This window comes from Leopardus geoffroyi, chromosome X (assembly GCF_018350155.1).
Source record: "Leopardus geoffroyi isolate Oge1 chromosome X, O.geoffroyi_Oge1_pat1.0, whole genome shotgun sequence".
Classification (NCBI taxonomy): Eukaryota; Metazoa; Chordata; class Mammalia; order Carnivora; family Felidae; genus Leopardus; species Leopardus geoffroyi.
Window position 1 is genome coordinate 54,406,954 of NC_059343.1, and position 13,983 is coordinate 54,420,936.

The 13,983-nt window shown below is 35.1% G+C and overlaps 1 pseudogene; it reads left to right on the forward strand.

The window, feature by feature from the left end:
* Positions 1–2,447: 2,447 nt before the first annotated feature.
* Positions 2,448–2,961, forward strand: LOC123594254 (annotated as a pseudogene).
* Positions 2,962–13,983: the final 11,022 nt, after the last annotated feature.

Genomic DNA, 13,983 nt, shown 5'->3' on the forward strand with positions numbered 1-13,983 from the left:
AGGGGTGAAATGATAAACAGAAATAGGGTTTCTGTGAAGGATGGGTGAGAAGTGGGATAAAGTAAGAATAAGAGGTGGAATAAAGGTGAAGGATGTCTTTCATATGCACTAACAATAGTGTTTTTACATGTTGAAACCTGTGTCTAAATGTTCTGTTTCATTGTCGTGATAGCTTAGAGGGGGATGCCTGGTCATTTTCACCTGTGCCAGAAGACATATTCTGAGGCTGAGGCAGGGCTTGAGGGAAAGTCTTGAAGGACAATAAGAGTATAGGCTTTCCTAAGGTGGTTTTTCGTGGGATAGGACACCTTATACAGAGTCTGGTCTTTCCTGATTCTTCATAAACATTACCAGTTCCTGACTATTATCTAAGACCAATCAGAACTGCATCCACTTAAATTAAAGCTTATTCCCTGTAATAATATATACTCCTACCATGAGATCATTAATAAGGTTAACATAAATGATTGAAAATAGTGCAGTCTCATCTTTATCTTTAAGATAAAATGTAGTTGAATGGGAAAAGTGGCACACTCTAGTCCAAATGCTGCACTTCAAATCCTAACTCCATCACTTCAATTCACCTCTATGAGCTTTGGTTCCTCATCTGCAAACAAGCTAATAGTATCTTCCTCTTATTTTTGTAAGGATTAATTTAAATGAAACAATGTCTAAAATATCTGTAGCACAAATCTAGTATCAAAATTGGTTTTATGATTATTTTAATCCCTCTGCTGTCATTAATGAATCGGTTTAAACCCAGAATGAAGTCAGTTTTTTATGAGTAAAATTTCAATTTCCAGTAGGAAGCTAAATAAGTTATGTGAGTATGCGATGGGATCAGGAAGTAGGATGGCATAGATGACCTATATAAAGGGGGTAGTTGGCCCAGAAGTAAGCAAATGGGCAGAGAATCCTTATCAACCTCCAACCTTGGCTTTTTTTTTTTTTTTTTTTTTTTTTTGGTCACAACTTTGTACACCGTCTCTTAACAGATAAAACACCAGATTTCTATTATTTTGGGCCATACAGAGTGAAGCCGCTCTACTATCTGTAAGATTAGGGTGTGGAAATGAGATGCTTTAAGTTTTCTACAGAATTATGTTTGGGTGTTGCCACATAAAAGCCTAACAGTAAATAATTAAGGCAGGGCTTAAGTTTATGTGTCCAGTTATAACTTCCCAACACCAAAAATTCAGTTTGAAGAGTAAGAAATATGCTTTTGTATATATGACACAAAGAAACTTGTTTGAATTTTATTTTTGTCTGAATGATATTTTGATTCTGTAAGCCTAAATCTTGATTTAAGTTAAAAAAGTAAAAATAAAAAACACTGGAGACCCAAGATATATGGGTTGTAATCCTGTCTTTTTCAGTGACCTTGAATTACTTCCCCTTAACATTATCTATAAAATGGGCATAGGAAGAAACTATCTAAAATAATTATGTATATATATAGATATAGATATAGATAGATAGATAGATAGATAGAATATATATATGTATATATATATATATATATATATATATATATGTATATAAGAACAAAGCATCAGTGAACTGCAGGACTACTTCAAGTAGCCATAAATGCATGTAATTAGATTCCCTGAAGAAGATAAGGGATGGAGGATACAGAAAAATATTTAAAGAAATATGGCTGAAACTTTTCAAAAAATGATGAAAACTGTAATAGCTCATTTCCCAGAAGTTTAACCAACCCAAAATACAGATATAAAAATAAACCACACCAAAACACATCATAATCAAATTGCCTAAAACCAGTGGTATAAAAATCTTAAAAGCAGCCAGAGAATAAAGACAGATTACATGCAGAGTAAGAAAGAAAAGTTTGACACGACAAATAAAAATTAAAAAAGCTTGACATGAGATTTTTTTCAATCAGAAGCAATGTGAGAAGGAAAACGTTTAAAATACTCAAAGAAAAATACTGTCACCTAGAATTCTTCACACAGCAAAAATACATATTAAAAAAAAAAGGTGAAATAGACACTTTCAGATATATAAAAGCAGAAAGAATTCAGAGTAAGCAGACCTGCCTCTAAGAAATGTTAAAGTATATCCTTTCAACTGAATATTTACAGTGTCAGATGGAAACCTGGGTTTACATAAAAGAACACATATATAAAAATATTTTCATCTAATTATCTAAACCAGCTTTTAATGACCATGACAGCAAAAATCATCTCAAACAGATTGCATAAACATATATGTGATCTCCCTGGCAATCATAAAATCAAAAACCACTTCTTTGAGTATCATGTTACATATACATGAAATTAGGCCAAACACTAGAATACATAATGATAATGGTTTGAAACTGTTAGAGTAATTAATTGAAACTTGACCTTCGAATTGATATTACTTTAAAAAAAAATAATAATGCAAGGAGTCCACTTGTTCCCTCTTTTCTCTCGTTCTGCTCTGTCATGCCCTGCTCTGAAGCGACACCCACCATCACCCCCAGAAAGCGGCCTCCGCCTGCGGAGGACGCCAAGCGGTCCTGCTTTGTCCGGCTCTCTGAGCACGCCACCGCCCCGAGTAAGGAGTCCGCGCGGGCCTCGGGCTACGACCTGTACAGTGCCTATGATTATACAGTACCACCTATGGAAAAAGCCCTTGTGAAAATAAACATTCAGATAGCTCTTCCTTCTGGGTGCTGTGGAAGAGTAGCTCCCCGTTCTGTCTTGGCTGCGAAACACTTCATAGATGTAGGAGCTGGCATCATAGATGAAGATTAGAGACGAAATGTGGGTGTTGTACTATTTAATTTTGGCAAAGAAAAGTTTGAAGTCAAAAAGGGTGATCGAATTGCACAGCTTATTTGTGAACGGATTTTTGATCCAGAAATAGAGGAAGTTCAGGTTTTGGATGACACTGAAAGGGGTTCAGGAGGATTTGGGAAGAATTAAAACTTATGCCAAGAATAGAAAATGAGAAAACATAATTTTCTTAAAAATAGTCTTTGCTTAAAAAAATAAAAATAAAATTTAAAAAATTAAAAAAAATAATGCAATAATTATGTAGAAACATATAAATGTTCTTACTCTTTCACCTGATAGCTATCATCCTATAAATTTAGGCAAAGAATGTAAGCCAATGAAAAAATATATATAAATGCATTAATTTGCTCATTTTAGTACTATTTAAAACAATGTCCAATAATACATGTAGTAGATTATGATATACACCCTGGATAAAATATCAGTTATTCATTAAATCTATAATTAGCAAGAGTGTTTAGCAAACATGGTAAATTCTTATAAGGTTCATTGATTGAAACATATAAAATGAAACTTTTCCTATAATCACAACTATATAAAAATGATATTTGTGGGTAAGGATGTAAGAAAGCAAGAAAAAATGGAAATTTGAGTTGTCAGAATAACAGTGGGTTTGAGGTGGGTTATTTTTCTTGTTTTTTTATTAATGTTGTTTTGATTTTTTTATATTCAAAATAAAAGTAGTAAAACTGTCCCCAGGTTTTCATAAGAAATAATGAGATAATGATTACTCATGAAAGTCCTTGTATATTTGCTAAAGGTATATTCTTCCATTTTAAACTGATATGCTTGATTTATTTAAAGTTATTTAAATATAATCCTCATGTAATTAAATTAATAAAAAGGTATTATCTGGAGAATTGTATTAGTGGTATTCAAACTATTATTCTGTATTAATTTTGCAGAACAAACATAAAAAATAAAAGATGAGCTAAGCATGTGATCTCTGGGATGATAAATAGAACATCTCTAAAAATCTGCTGTTCTATAAAGCCATTTAAAGCACTAGCAAAATTGTAAAAATCAATATTTTTTTTAAGAATTCTATTACTAAGCAAAGCTTTGCAGCAACCCAAGGAGAATTTTTTCAATAAAAGAACAATCCAGAAAAAGAAGAGAGATGAAAGAGCAAATATTTTTTGAAGAAATAATTACCAAATCTTCTCAAATTTGATTAAAAGAATTAAATTATGGGGCGCCTGGGTGGCGCAGTCGGTTAAGTGTCCGAGTTCAGCCAGGTCACGATCTCGCGGTCCGTGAGTTCGAGCCCCGCGTCAGGCTCTGGGCTGATGGCTCAGAGCCTGGAGCCTGTTTCCGATTCTGTGTCTCCCTCTCTCTCTGCCCCTCCCCCGTTCATGCTCTGTCTCTCTCTGTCCCAAAAATAAATAAACGTTGAAAAAAAAAGAATTAAATTATACATTCAAGAAATTCAACAAAGTCTAAGTTGGACAAAGAGGTCCACACCTATGTATGTAATAGTCAAACTGCCCAATGACAGAAAGAGAAAAGAAAGCAGCAAGAGAAAAATTACTAATCACATACAAATAATTCTCAAATATTTAATAGCTGATTTCTGTTCAGAAAACTTGGAGGCCAAAAGAAAGTAGTATGACATATTTAATGAACTTAAAGGAAAAGGAAAAGACTGGCAGTGAAAAACTATATCCCACAAAACTATCCTTCAAAACATCGAGAAAAAATTTAAACATTCCCAGATAAACAAACAAACAAACAAAAAAGAATTATAGTTAGAGACCTATCTTACAAGAAATACTGGAAAAAATAATGTTTAAAACAGTTTAGTTTAAAAGGGTTGGAAGCATATCGAATATGGCCCTGAACATGATGCCATTAAATTAGAAATATATAGGAAAAAATATTTGGGGAATTCACAAATATGTGGAAATTAAACAACACACTTCTCAATAACCAATTGTCCTAATAAGAAATCACAAAGGAAATTAGAAAATACTTTGAAATGCATGAGATAGAAAACACAAATACCAAAACATACAAGATGTAGGTAAAACAGTGCTTAGCAGGAAATTTATAGTCTCGAATATTTTAAAATAAAGCAGAAATTAAGCCATTTCAAGATATACCAGAACACAGAAAAATGTTACTAGAAGATGTATGAGAATTGCTAAAGATAATCTTTCAGGCAGGAAAGACAGGGCACTGGACAGAAACTCAAACCTGTATGAAAAAATAAAGGGCACTGATAAAGGTAACTACATAGACCAATAGAAAGAGTATAAAATAAATTTCATTTGTAACTTTATTCTTCTATGTTTTTAAAAAGACATTACCATTAAATAATAAGCAACAAGATGTGTTAATAGTCTATTTAAAAGCTTAATGTGTATGATAATAATAGCATAAAAGGAAGGATGGGGGAATGGAGGTGTATTGGAGCAAAGTTTTTAAATAAAATGTCAAAATAAAATTAATTCAATGCAAACTAGATTGTTTCAAGCTAAGAATTTAACCAGGGCAACCACTAAGAAAATAACTCAAAACTTATTTGAAAACTTTAAATCTGCAAAGGAAATTGAAAATCACGTTTCCTAAATTTCCTTAATCATAATAATCATCTGGAATATTTGTAAAAATAAAAATGTTTGTATTCACTGGCTTATTCCAGGCCCACTCTATTAATTAGTAGAATTAATCTCCAGCACTCCCAAGTGATTCTTATCACAGAAATGTGGTTTTAAAAACACTACTGCACAAAATCAGTTACTTTAAACTTTTATTAATTATTGAAAAATTAATGGTGACCTCACTCATTTGTACCTTGGCCCACAGATTCTGAGTTTGGGAGATAATTGTGAAATGATTGTTTTCCAAATAAATATGCTATTTTTTGTTTGGATAAATAAATAAATAACTAAATAAAAATCAATTAATTAAAAAATAGAATGGTACACTACAAAATACCTGTTTAATCAAAAAGAAGTCAGCAACAGAAAAATAGAACAAAAAAGAAATAAAACATATAGAATATAAATAATAGAATGACAGATATAAGGCCAACACTGTCAGTAATTACATGAAATTTTAATGAATTTAACACACCAATATAAAAGTGAGAATGGCAGAATGGATTTTTAAAACACCACACAACCATAAAAAAATAAAAACAGCATACAACTATAGGCTGTTTATAAGACACAGTTTAGATTTATTGTTGAAAGTAAAAGGTTGGGAAAAGTTATACCATGCAAACAGTAACAAAAAGAAAGCTGGAGTGGCTATACTAATAATATAAAATAAGCTTTAACACAAAAATTAGTTTTTAAATGTCTATTTATGTATTTTTGAGAGACAGAGAGAGAGAGATTGAGCATGAGCAGAGGAGGGGCAAAGAGGGAGACAGGAGACAGAGAATCTAAAGCATGCTCTGCACTCCCAGCGCAGAGTCCAACACGGGGCTAAAACTCAGGAACCACAAGATCATGACCTGAGACAAATGAAGAGTCAGATGCTTAATTGACTGAGTCACCCGGGCACCCCCAAAATTATTATATATAGTAAAAGACATACTGTAATGATAAGGGAAATGAGTTCCTCAGAAAGATATAACAATTGTAAGCATAGGTGCGACTAACAACATAGTCTCAGATTGCATGAAGCAAAAACAGACACACTGAAAATAGAAATAGACAATTCACCAGCAGGAGTTAGAGAATTATATATCTCGCTTGCAATAATAGGATACAATAACTAATCAGAGATTTATAAGAAAATTGAAGATTTGATTAGCATTATAATCAAGCTAGACTTAATGTATAGAATATTTAAAACAAACAAATATAATACAAAATATTTCCAGACACACATGAAACATCATTAATGATATACTATATGAAGGACCATAAAAATATATTCAATAAAATTAAATTTATTGAAATTATAAAATCACAGTGTCCAATCACACTGAAATGATATTAGAAATCATTAATAAAAGAGAACTTGAACAACTGCACAAATATGAGGAAATTAAACAACACTGTCCAAATAACAAATGGGTCCGAGAGGAAATCACAAGGGAAATAAGAAAACACCTTGAGAAATAAAAACAAAGCTACACAACAATCTTTTGGAATAAAGCTAAAGCAATGGTCAGAGGCAAATTTATAGCTGAAAATGCCTATATTAAAAAAGAAAATTGATATCAAATCAAAAACCTATCATCTCACATAAAGAAACTATTAAAAGAAGAACAAACTAAATGCAGAGCAAGCAAGATAAAAGTAATAAATATTATAGTGGAGCTAATAAATAAAATAAAGAAGGGGTGCCTGGGTGGCTCAATTGGTTAAGTATCCGACTCGATTTTGGCTCAAGTTATGATTTCATGGTTCATGAATTCATGCCCATCATCGGGCTCCCTCTCCCTCTCCTGCTAGCACACGTGCTCTCTCTCTCAAAATAAATAAACTCAAAATAAAATGAAGAACAGAGAAACAATGGAAAATATCAGCAAAACTGTAAGTTGCCTTTAAAAAATCAACAAAATTGACAGATCTTGAGCTAGAATGATCATAAAAAAACAGATTAGATTCAACTTATCAAAATCAGGAATGAAAGAGAAGACATTATTACCAACCTTAAAAAAAATAAGAAAATACTATGGACAATGATATGCGAAAAATTAGATAAATTAAATGAATGAACAAATACCTAGGAACATAAAAACTACTGAGCTAACAAATGAAGATATAGAAAATCTGAATAAATATTTAACAAGTTAAGATATTCATTAAGAAAAAAATGATATTCATTAAGTAAATCAAAATAGATCACAAACAAAAGCCTCACCCAGATGACTTCACTGGTGAATACTACCAAAAATTCAATTAATACAAATCTATTACAAACATTTACAAAAAAATGAAACATCTTCTAACTTTCTATGTGAGGCTAGTATTACCCTGACATCAAAACCAGGAAACACAAGAAAAAAAGACAACAGACCCACATCTCTTATTAAAATAGATGCAAAATTCTTCAACAAAATACTAAGAAACTGGATAGAACCACTTATTAATATGCTTACTCACTAATGCCACGAGGAATGAAAAGTTGATTCAATATATGAAAACCAAACAATATTGCACACAATATTAAGATAATAAGGGAGTAATTATCCCAATAGAGAAAATAAATTTTACAGGATAAAAAAAATTTGTTCTTAGGAATGGAAGGGAAATTTCTCATCTTGATAAAGTATACCTAGACTATTTTGAATATCTGGAAATTATGAAATTGGAAAGTACAATAACTGAAATGAAAAACTCAATAAACAGACTCAACATGATTTGAATGAAGGAAGAATGAGTAAATTTAAAGACAGGTTAATTAAGATTATTCAGTTTGAGGAAGAGAGAAAAAAGAAGAAAACTAAACAGAATCTTAGAAACCCATAGGACACCATCAAAACATCAACATACATGTATTGGAATTCTCATAAGGAGAGTAATAAATGGAGGATATAGAAATGTTCCCAAATTTATTGATGTACACATCCAAGTAGTCTTAAAAAAAATGTCTAGTGGGATAAAATCAAAGAGATTTACAACTAGACACATAATAGTCAAGCTACCAAAATGCAAGAATTCTTGAAAGCAGTTAAACAGAAGTGACTCATCACATGCAAAAGATCTTCAGAAAGAATAGCAGCTTATTTCTCATCAGAAATCATAGAGATCAGAAGACATTAGAATGACATATTTACTTAAAAATGTCAATATAGAATTCTGGGGACACCTGGATGACTCAGTTGGTTGAGTGTCTGACTCTTGATTTCAGTTAGGGTCATGATCCCACAGTCTTTGAATCAAGACCTGTGTTGGACTTCAGGCTGTGCGTGAAAGCCAGCCTAAGATTTTCTCTCTCCCTCTGCTCCTCTCCCCCACTCACACTCTATTTCTCTAAAAAAACAAACAAGCAAACACACAAAAAAACAAACAAAAAAACTAGACAATGGAAAAAAATAATTCTATACCCCCAAAACTATCCTTCAAAAATGAAAAATAAAAAGTCAACTGGGCAGCTGGGTGGCTCAGTTGGTTAAACATCCAACTTTTGATTTCAGCTCAGGTCATGATCTCATGGTGCATGAGACTGAACTCTACATTGGGCTTCACACTGACAGCATAGAGCCTGCTTGAGATTTTCTTTCACTCTCTCTCTCTGCCCCTCCCCTACTCTCTCTCTCTCAAAATAAACTTTAAAACAAAGAAGTCAACCAAGATGGCAAAATAAGAGGTACCTGAGCCCGCCTCCCACAAATACACCAAATGCACCACTACATACTGAAAAGAGATCCAAAATTAGCTCAGTGGCTCATACACGCTGATAAAATGCCCACAATAAAACAGGTAAATGGCTACGATACATTCGAGCCATGAACATTAGCCATGGTACGACACCATACCACCAGGAGGGAATCTTCAACTCCGAAGTTCTCTCTGTGGAGTGAAGGGTTTGGACCTCACCGATAGCCTTTAACTTTTAAGACTCACACCCAAGGTCTCATCCAAGGGACCTATGTCTGAAATACAACTGGGCTTATGTCCACAAGAGAATATCAATCAGTTCTTAATGGATGTGCAAACATTTGCCATAGTGATCGCTTCAGAACTCAGCATGGAGGGAGTAGGCAAAAATGGTCATCTCCTAGTCTATCCCTGAAAGAAGTTTATCTACATATTTTAGAAACAGCTGGCTGAGGGTCAGGTTCTCAATTTAGCATACATCTAGGTGCTGGTCGAGATCCTCCCTGGAGAACGGGGAAGACGGTGGATACTTTCCTTGCCTTCTGTCTCCAGCCTGCTCCAACAATAAAACCAAGTCACCAGTATGTCCCTGGACAGAGGTTACATGGGTGTCTGAAACCCCAGATTTTATGTATACTGCTCATGGAATGAGCCTCTGGGTAGCCTGGCTCTGATAGCCAATAGAGTTTGCATTTACAAGTCCAATAGGACTGTAGAAAGGAAAAAAAAAAAAAAAAACAAAACACGTGCAGGAGTACTGCCTACTCAACAGATATATAATTGAGCCCAGCACAGAGGGAGCAAAGAAGCTCATTTCAAAGTTTCTCCCTGGAAAGGGCTTAACAGCATATTTTCTCATCTACTGTCTGAGAGTCCAGCTTTTAATCAGCTTGCATCTAAATGCTAACTTCAATCATCCACTTTGGGAAAACCATGGGTCTTGACACACCCTCAAATACTAGGAGCCAGTAAGAACAAAGAAGTTGGCCTGGACAATCACAAATGTTCAAGAGACAAATAGAAGCTCAGATTCAGCTGATATGACAAAGTTCATTTCTTACAGGACACCACTCTGTGAATACTGGGAGAAGTGGGCATTTTATGTTAATGCACAGACCAACAGACAGTGAAGGAAAATGAAAAAAAAAAAAAAGGAATTTGTTCCAAACAAAAGAACAAAATAAACCTCCAGAAACAGATCTTAATGAAATGAAGGTAAGTGATTTTACTGGAAGAGTTAAAAGTAACAGTCATAAAGGTGTTCATTGAGGGCAGAAGAACAATATATAAACAAAGTCAGAAATTCAACAAAAATAAAATATTAAAAAAAGTATCAAACAGAAATCATAGAGCTGAAGAATACAATAATTAAACTGGAAAATTCAAGGGGCGCAAGGGTGGCTCAGTCAGTTAAGTGTCTGACTTCAGCTCAGGTCATGATGTCATGGTTTATGACTTTGAGTCCCCCATCAGGCTTTGTGTTGACAGCTCAGAGCCTGAAGCCTGCTATGGATTCTGTGTCTCCCTTTCTCTCTGTTCCTCCCCTGCTCATTCTCTCTCTCTCTCTCTCTCTCCCAAAAATAAATAAATAAATAAATAAATAAATAAATAAATAAATAAATATTTTTTCTTTTAAAAGCTGGAAAATTCAATAGAGGAGTTCAACAACAACTAGATCAAGTTTACAAAAAGATCCATGAACTCCAAATCAGGAAAGTGAAACTCATCCAAACAAAAAAACAAAAATAAAATAATGGAAATAGTTTAAGGTACTTATGGGACAACAATGAGTAAACCAATTTATGCACTATTGGGTTCCAAGAGGAAAGAGAAAGGGATAGAAAATTTATTCAAAAACAGACTAACAGAGAGATTGGGGCCAACATAGTGGAGATGTAGGGGGACTCATAGTCCCACGTCTCTCAAACAAAGAACTGTAGAAGCCAAAGGACTTTGAACACCAGACCTGGGAGGAAAAGATACTGAATCTACTAGAAAGAAAATGGGAAAGCTGGAAAAAAGATAGGTTGGTAACTGCGAACTGGAGGAGATATAAAAGGCTGCATGGGCAGGAGGGGAGGGACCCCCTTCTGCAGAAAGACAAAGGGAAGAGAAAGAGCGTGTAGGGAAGTGCAGGACCATAGCTGGACAGGAGAAAGACCTCGGATTGAGTGAGAGGGATCTGATCTCTAAAGCTGTGGGGCTTTCTTCTAATTTGGGCAGGCTCCCAGTTCGCGCACCTGGGGAGGTGGGGAGCCAGGCCTGGGTGCGGTGGTAGGTCAGAGGCTGAGTCTGCAGCTGGAGAAAGTGGTTCCCTCCCTGGAGGGCTTCGTGATAGCATAGAACCTGCCTGCGTCTGCCACCCCGGGTGCACTGGCTGGGCCCAGGGCTCAGTCTGCAGGTGGATAAGGCGGCCTTATCCCTGGAGTGCTGTGGAAAAAGAAAAAACCTGCCTGGGACCCCACCCCTGGGGCTCACCTCGAGGGCAGTGGCTCCCAGTCCGCAATAAAAGTCGGTCCTCCATGTAGTGCAGAGGCACAGACAAAGCCCACCGGGACCACACATCACTGCACTGAGAGGTGTTTCCCCAGCGCCAGAGCACAAGGAGCAGGAGCTCTAGGCCCATAGAGGAGGTAGGTCCACAAAACGCCAAACCACGCCCCCTTGTGCTGGGTAACTACAAATCCACCAGAGCAGCACAGACCTGCAGACACCTGCTACCTGTAAGTGATGCAACATTTCCTGGATTAATTCTAGGTCAATTTTGGATATATAGATATATTCTGCCCACCATTTCTCCTTCTCTCTTCCCTCCCCTAGGCTGGTTACTCTGGTTATTGGTCTGTCTAAACAGGCATATTTAATCCATTTTCTTGATACATGTTTTACACCTCCCTCACTACACTCCTTTCTCTCTCTCTGGAATAATCAAGCCATATAGTTTCTCTGTCTGGGTAATTTTATCTTCGATTATTTTTCTCTGCCTCCTTCTTTATTTTCCTTTCACTCTGTCTCGATTAAGCCTTTTAGTCTATCTGCCTAATCAACCTTTATTCCACCACAACCACACCCCCCACCTGCTTCTGTCATTTGTCTCTTTGTATTACTCTTCCATCAGCACTGCCTCCACCCTCTTCTTTGCTTGTAATCAGTGTTTTTGGGTTTTTTGTTTTTAGTCTTTAGGTTTTTGGTTTGGTTTATTTGATTGTGTTATTTGTTTGTGTGTTTGTGTGTTTTGTCTCCTGTTTGTCTATCTGTTTTCCTTTACAGGGCTACTCCAAAGAACAAATCAAAGCACACCTGATGGAGGATACAAAATATTACTATGACTAGGGTAATAAACTAACCAAAGTCACAACAACAGAGAGCAACAATCCCTGAAAAAAAAACACCTCCTGAAGGGCTGGGCCCTGGACAGTGTATGACCCTCCTTTAATATAGCAGTGCTCACAGGTGCAGAGCACACAAGCTTTTAATATGCATAAGGGACAGAAAACTAGCTAAAATGACAAAAAGGAAGAATTCTACTCAAAAGAAACTCCAAGAAGTAGCAACAGATATCGAATTTATCAAAACTGATTTAAGCAATATAACAGAATAAGAATTTAGAATAATAGTCATAAAATTAATCACTGGGCTTAAAAAAAAGCATAGAGGATAGCAGACAATCTATTACTGCAGAGATCAAGGGACTAAAAAACAGTCATGATGAATTGAGAAATGCTATAAATGAGGTGCAAAATAAAATGGAAGCGGCCATAGCATGGATTGAAGAGACAGAGGAGAGAATAGGTGAATTAGAAGATAAAATTATGGAAAAAGAGGAAACATAGAAAAAGAGAGATAAAAAATCTAGGAGTATGAGAGGAGAATAAGAGACATAAGTGAAGCAATCAAACAGAACAATATCCGTAACACTGGAATTCCAGAAGAAGAAGAGAAAGGGGCTGAAGGTATACGTCAGGAAAAAGTCTGGAAAACCTCCAAAAACATGGAGGTTAAAGAACACCCTACTAAAGAATGAATGGATTAACCAGGCAATCAGAGAAGAAATTAAAATATATATGGAAACAAATGAAAATGAAAATGCAACAATCCAAATGCTTTGGGATGCAGCGAAGGCAGTCCCGAGAAGAAAATACATTGCAATCCAGGCCTATCTCAAGAAACAAGAAAAATCCCAAATACAAAATATAACAGCACCCCTAAAGGAAATAGAAGCAGAACAGCAAAGACACCCCAAGCCCAGCAGAAGAAGAGAAATAAAAAAGATCAGATATAGAATCTAAAAAAAAACCTGTAGAGCAGATCAATGAAACCAAGAGTTGTTTTTTTTTTTTTTTTTTTTTTTTTTTTTTTTTTTTTCAAAAAATACACAAAATTGATAAACTTCTAGCCAGGTTTCTCAAAAAGAAAAAGAAGATGACCCAAGTAGAAAAATTATGAATGAAAATGGAATTATTACAATGGATGACTCAGAAATACAAGGTTTATCAGAGAATAATACAAGTATTATCAGAGAATACTATAAAAGATAGATGCCAAAAAAATGGACAACCTGGAAGAAATGGACAAATTCTTAAGCACACACACACTTCCAAAACTCAAACAGGAAGGAATACAACACTTGAACAGACCCATAACCAGCGAAGAAATTGAAACAGTTATCAAAAATCTCCCAACAAATAAGAGTCCAGGACCAGATGGCTTCCCATGGGAGTTGTACCAGACTTTTAAAGCAGAGATAATACCTATCCTTCTCAAGCTATTCCAAGAAATAGAAAGGGAAGGAAAACTTCCAGACTCATTCTATGAAGCCAGCATTACATTGATTCCCAAACCAGACAGAGACCCAGTAAATAAGAGAAGTACAGGCCAATATCCCTTATGAACATGGA